The sequence below is a fragment of the Alligator sinensis genome, unplaced genomic scaffold, assembly GCF_000455745.1.
Source record: "Alligator sinensis unplaced genomic scaffold, ASM45574v1 scaffold541_1, whole genome shotgun sequence".
Taxonomy (NCBI): Eukaryota; Metazoa; Chordata; order Crocodylia; family Alligatoridae; genus Alligator; species Alligator sinensis.
The window spans coordinates 325966-333170 of NW_005842602.1; positions in this window are offsets into that span (position 1 = coordinate 325966).

A 7205-nucleotide genomic window follows, 5' to 3' on the forward strand; every position below is an offset into this window, starting at 1 on the left:
GGGCTTGGGGACATAGATGATGCCTAGGGGTAGCACCGGGGGGGGCGGGGGGGGGGGCACGTGCCACCCCTGAGAGTGCTGATGCCCCCCCTGACAGTAAGCGCTCCGGCTGGTACAGGGCAGGAAGAGCACTTGTGCTCCCCTTAAAATTCACTTCACTGGTGGTATGCTGGACCCCGCCTCCCTGGTCATCAGCTGGCCGTTGGGGGACTTCCCCCCCACACTTGGTCATCCCCCTCTGGTGCTCCCCCGCCCAGACTCTGGAGGCACCAGTCCCCTATGCTCGGTAATGATGAGGAGGTGCTGCTACTTGCTGGACAGGCAGAGCAGGTGGGCAGCAAGGAGTGCCTGACACCCTGGGCCTGCAACTAGCTCTACAAGTTCTATTGCTGCATCAGCCAGCAGCACTTGCTTCTTACGTTCCCACTGTTCATCATCGTGGGCACCTGCCTGGTGCTGCTTGCTGTCTTCTTCACCTAAGGGCAGACAGCCCTCCGCCCCCTGCATTTCCCCCTCACCCTCCTCTTCTTGCCCTGCTTGGCTACCACTGGGGGATGCCATGGGGAAGCAAGTCTCTTGATCCAAACTAGCAGCTCCCCCTAGGGCTTTATTTCTGAAACTTTCACTAATACTACTACATACTTAAACTCAAAGAAAGGGTGCCAAAATACAAGTTTGCCCAGGGCACCATTTTCCCTGAGGCCAGCCCTCTCAATGCTTATTAACTACACATACAGTATATGTAAGGTTTTTGCACATAATTAACACTGGTTACCTTGTTTCTTAGAATGCCTTATGCCTCTTATAGCCCTGAAATTGGCAGTCTGGTAAGATTAAGGGTGCCTTAATAAGCCTTGAAATTGATAGTTTCTAGTCTGTTTCACCAATTATGCAGTTAAACAGTGAGGTTACATAACAAAGAGACAGTGCAGTTGAAGTATTCCTATGTACCCAATCAATATGCAGATAAGAACCATTTATTACAATACAAGTAGAAGGCAAAAAATTGAGAGCAATGTTGTTATGCACTTAAGTGACGCATGTTCTTCTCCACTTATATGCATATTGGATTACACTGAAAATGAATAGCAGAAGGCAAGGTAGGGTGGCACCTTAGAGATTAACTCAGGGGTAGGCAAAATATGGCCACAGTGGATTACAGCTCTGTCCCAGGTCCCAGCCCTGCACTGTGACCACCCCAAGTTCCCAGCTCCACCCACCCACCTGTCCTGTTCCCAGATGCTGCTCCCTACCCGCCCATGCCCCCATCCCATCTGCCTGGTCAAGACTGTCCTACCCACGGGGTCCCAGGCTTGTCTCCGTGGTGCCCATCCAGCACCCTCCACAGTGGGTATGGGGCGTACAGGCCCAAGCCAGACAGGATCAGTTGTGCACCCCCCCTCCAAGTCAGCATCCCTGCCAGCCTGCAACAGCTCACCAATACTCCCTTAATGACCCTCCAGCCAAAATAATTGCCCACTCCTGAATTAACTGGTTCAGAGAGGTGTAAGCTTTCACAGGTGACAGCCTATTGTGTAAGACGCTGTGGATGGACCCACAGAAAGTTAAAAGCAGAGGTTCTAAGTAATAGGAAATTCAAATAAAAAATAGGGGGAGAGGGCACTTCTGAGAGGTAAAGGTGTGTTGAATAGGTCAATAGGAATAAACAAAGCAATTAACTCACTGAGCAACATAAAGGTTTTAAAAGCTAGTCCAGGTAATGGGATAGGAATTCATACCTCTGTTGGGACCATACTTAACACAATCCCGACTGGTTGTTTTCATGTTGCACAGTTTCGCATTCAAGTAAATTTTGAAGTTTGTTGTTTAAGAGCAAGTAGTCTGAGGTCAGCGATGGGATGTCCATGAAAATTAAAGTGTTCTGCTGTGGGGTTTTGTGTATTTCTACACATTAGAACCTCTGCTTTCTACAAGTCCATTCATAGCATGAGCAAAGTAGACTGTTGCCTACACAAGCTCATACATCTCTGAACCAGTTTGTTTCTAAGGTACCCTCTAACCTTCCCTTATGCCTGAATTCAGACTAACACACTTGCCCTCTCTCTAGTGAAAATTAATAAATAAAACACCTTTTTGTCCAGCCCCCTTGGTAGCCTTTCCACATCCGGTGGTGTGAAGGTCTGAAAAAAATGTTCTGTAGCTACATATTCCCTTAGTCACCAACACAATGGCAGAGGGACCTAATGCAGACAGAAGCGTTGACTCATACCTCAGCTCTTCCCAGTCTTTTGGAAGCAGAGGCACATAGATTCATAGATTCTAGGGTCGGAAGGGACCTCAGTGGGCCATCTGGTCTGACCCCCTGCCCCTGGCAGGCAAGAAAAAGGTCACCAAACCTGGGGTCAGGTGACCCCAGCCAGGTGCCTGTCCAGTCTTCTCTTGAAGTCCTCCAAGGATGGGGCGAGCACCACCTCCTTTGGAAGCCCATTCCAGATCCTGGCAACCCTGACCATGACTAACTTTTTTCTAATGTCCAGTCTAAAACTTCTCTCCCGTAGCTTATGGCCATTGTTCCATGTTGTTCCAGGGGGTGCCCTGGTAAACAGATCATCGCCTACTTCATGTTGCTTTCCTCTTGTGAATTTGTACGCCACAACAAGGTCCTCTGTCAACCTTCTCTTGGAGAGGCTGAAGAGGTTAAGGTCCCTTAGCCTTTCCTCATAGGCATGAGGCAGTTCATAGATTCATAGATGTTAGGGTCGGAAGGGACCTCAATAGATCATGAAGTCTGACCCCTTGCATAGGCAGGAAAGAGCCTGGGTTCAGATGACTCCAGCCAGATGCCTATCTAACCTCCTCTTGAAGACCCCCCAGGGTAGGGGAGAGCACCACCTCCCTTGGGAGCCCATTCCAGACCTTGGCCACTCTAACTGTGAAGAAGTTCTTCCTAATGTCCAGTCTAAATCTGCTCTCTGCTAGCTTGTGGCCATTATTTCTTGTGACCCCCAGGGGCGCCTTGGTGAGTAGAGCCTCACCAATTCCCTTCTGCGCACCCATGATAAATTTATAGGCAGCCACAAGGTCGCCTCTCAACCTTCTCTTGCAGAGGCTGAAGAGGTCCAGGTGCCCCAGTCTCTTCTCGTAGGGTTTGGCCTGCAAGCCCTTAACCATACGAGTAGCCCTTCTCTGGATCCTCTCCAGGTTATCCACATCCTTCTTGAAGTGTGGCGCCCAAAACTGCACGTAGTATTCCAACTGCGGTCTGACCAGCGCCCGATAGAGGGGAAGTATCACCTCCTTGGTTCTGTTTGTCATGCATCTGCTGATGCACGATAAAGTGCAGTTAGCTTTGCTGATTCCACCTGGCTGATTTATTTCCAGGCTACTGTGAAGCTGCTACCACTGCCAAGTGGAAGTTATGGAGAGGTGCCCTAAATCTCAAAAGGTTGAGAACCACTGAACTAGAGCTACTGGCCACAGGGTTTGACTATTCTAATAGATCACTTCACAAGAGAGGCATAATAATATGACGGTGAACTTAAGTGCAGAAACTTGGAGACCTCTACTTTCAGTTCAGGAATTTCTTGACAAAACAGCAGAATATCTGGAAGAAGGGATAAAGTATGAATGCTGTTTTGCCTTGGCAGTCCCATTTCTATTTTTTTTAAACAAGAATGCTGAACAATGAGAATAATAGTGAAAATTAAAGTTTCTGCAGTATACTGTGTTATTTACCCTCCATTATTGCCCTGCCCCTAAGAGTTAACACATTGAGAAACAAATCAGATTGAGACAAAACTAGCGATTCAATATCAAAAAGGGATTGGCATAAGTAGGAGTTGGAAACATATCCTGGTGAAAAGTAAAATTAGGAATAGTCCAGACTTGTTATATTTGCCAAGCTTCGGTAAAGAGCTTTACACTTTGCAATAGCTTGTTTACTGCACAACTGGTAGTATCAGTGTTGGATCTTACTATGAGACGCTTAAAGAGCTATGTGTAGAAAGGTTGGGGCAAGTGCATGGTCATGGTAGAAATTACACAAGGGACTGCAGAATACAGAAGTGAGGTTTTAGAAAGCACATTCAGATTAAAGTATTAGGAAAAGAAGAAGCATAAATTCTGCTGCAGCTTTCTCTCAAATGTCCTCAAGCAGTTTAAGCTAAAAAAGTTAAAACCTTCAAGGTGCTGGTGTATAGCAGCAGATGAATTTAAGCTTGAGCAGTAGGGAATTTTTCAGAAAAGAAAAAGGAAGTGGCATCCATTTTTACCAAAACAGAATAAAACTGTTGTCAATGATGACTGATTAGAAGATTTTGGGGAATACATGATGAGGAACAACAAGCAGAACTATCAGAGTAGACAATGAAATCTATTATAACCATTAGAATGGCCAATAAAACTATGTGTATTCAGGAACAAAAGATAAGACATTCGGGCTAACGAGATGCTATTAATGAAGTAAAAGGTAGCTTGCAGGGAATTAGACAGTCCCATAATGAGTATCTAGGGGTAGAACTAGATGCAATAAAATGCGAGAGCATGTGTTCTATGTGCAGACCATTCACCGGCTAGGGACCAGGTAGAAATTTCTTCCAGTATTACTATAAAAATAAGTACATTCTAGGGTCTGTAGGAATTCTGGCCTGGGTTTTTGCTACTTTTTAAAGATAATATACTGTATAAGACTAGAGGGTTCATTAGACCATGCTGGTATTTTTCAGTCTATTAATTTTTTTTCACATAACTGTATATAAAAGGTCTATTTTGGTTTATTTAGTAGATTTAATGATATGCAAAAGGTTTATGATATACAAAAGCATAATGGATTTCTGTTCCCGATTAAGAGCTATTCAAAATAAGAATACTGGTTTAGTTATTCGCTATATAAAATAGAAACTTAATTAAATGCAGTAATTCCATGCATATAGAAATATTATTTTCCCAGTGAGCCACACAAACATTGAAATGAGATTCACATTAATACTGCCCATGCACAGTTGATTATCTGGCAATAAAATTAACAAGTCAGATACCAACATGAGGATAGCAAGTGTCAAAGTAATGTCTAAGAAAAATGCTTGAGAAAAACCTACAAATCCCAATAGATATTAAAGTGTTCATGAAGATATCCAGTGATGTTCTTGGATGCATATAAATATCGCCTACAAAACTAAGGAGGTAAATATGTGACTTTAGGTAGGGCCAACATGTCTGTATCTAAAACATTGTATACAAGTAAAAAGCACCATGCTCAGCTCCCTTCCTGCTAGGGAAAATTATTATGTTTTTATTAATTTGTTGAATGCTATGGCCAATGATGGACTTACTGAAAAAAAAAACTTGACATTCTCAGTCACAGCTCAAGAATGGTACTGCCCGATGTCCTCATGAGTGGCCTCTTCCATACAAATTTCTTTGGCCTGTTGAGTTCAAATAATTGGTTTTCCAGTCTTTAACAATGAGGTATGTTACACTTTAGCAGGGCTGACAGATGCCCCACATTAGATCTGGGGTGCTAGGGGATGTGGTCATGTCAGATTCTTCCACTGTTATTAAGTGGTGTAACCAAATTCACTTCTACTGCGAGACTGTCCTAAACCTACCCTATATTTTCCTTTTATAGTGGTGCGAACCAGGCTAGCTAGGGAATAGATTTTTTCCCCCTTGTCATCTCTCCCCTGCACTACTGGGATCAGAGTTGACTGCTGGGGAACACCAGCCTTCTGTAGGAACACTTTACGCCTTTTCTCTGTCAGGATCCTGCACAATCAGTGCCTGTAGTCTAAAGAACACAGTAACGACAGGTTTCTAATGCATCAGTCCCCTCCCTCCCTAAAATGGGCAAAAATCTCTCTTCTGCTATCAGTAAGCACTACCCACCTGTTCCAGCCTGATGAAGTGAGCTCTTTTGGGGGTTTCAGATCCAGGTTTTCTGCACAGCAACATAAAGATGACAGCTGGTCCATCATGCTGACAGCCTGTACAGTAAAAGGAGGTTCTAAATGATACATTTAATGTCTCTTGCCTCAAGTGATTAGCATCATAGTATGGTCTGATTTTTTTTCTTGCTGGGAAGAGCTATAAATAAGCTCTCATATAGTACATAAAGTATTTGGAATATTCCAAGATGATAGTTCATTTCTAATGCTTCGTGTGTAGAGGAACAAATCTACTTCAATATGTAGGCAGAAGAAAAGTACTGAGTTTCAAAAAAACTCAATACTTTTCTGTAACTTTATTTTATATTACATAAGACTGGGAGATAATTATATCTAAGTAATCTTTGTGGTATTCAAAATGTGGAGAGTTTTAAAGTCACCCTAGATATTTGAATTATTATGAGAAAAAAGCAACAATGACTTTTTGCTTTCTTCTTAAGGATTATGCATCTGTAATTGATGGCCAGCTTATTTTTCTGAGAAATTCATTTCTAAAGGGTTTTACATTTCCTGGTAGTATTTTGGAAATATTCGCTAAAATTGCCAGATTATTTTAAAATATTTTCCAGCCCTTGTAAAAGAAGACAATCTTCATTTGGAATGTATTAGGTATAGCTATATTATGATTCTGAAAAAAATAATTCTGATTTGTAACAGATTTTACTCTTTTAAATTATGCATATATAAACAAACTTCTGGAAACAGACTGCTTATAGACATTAAACCCCCCCCAAAATGGAGTTATACTTCAAACTCATCATGCCCCCATGCCGAGCCCAGCACATGTCCAAAAGAGGCATTATGTTAGTTGAACTGGTTTCATCCAATGTCTGTATAGATCGGTGCTTTAGATTAAATCAGCTTTAGATGAAAGTGCCAAAAAGCCCCTCTGAAGCACCTGATTTATACAGACACTGCGAAGATGGGTCAAACTAACACACTGCTTCTTCCAGTAAAGTATGCTTTTTTTTTTTTTCCTCCACATCCGTCAGCAGCCAGAGGTCACAATACTAGCATAGTTTATCAACAAACTATTTTGAGAGCTCATCACAGTAATATCAGGCAAAGTGTGAGTGTCACAGCGGGGTCCTTTAGGAGGGCCGTGATCTCCTTAAGGCCCTCTCTCCGTGCCAATTCGGCCCAAGGGCATCCTCGATTCTCGCCCGCCACGTCTTTGCTGTTGAATAAGGTTGGGAGGCTGCCTTACGACTCCCTGGGCACGGATAGCCGGGACCTCTGTCCCTGTATGTTCTCGGACCCCCTGGGGGTCTCCCGGTATAATGGGTGCTCCTCAGGCACCCT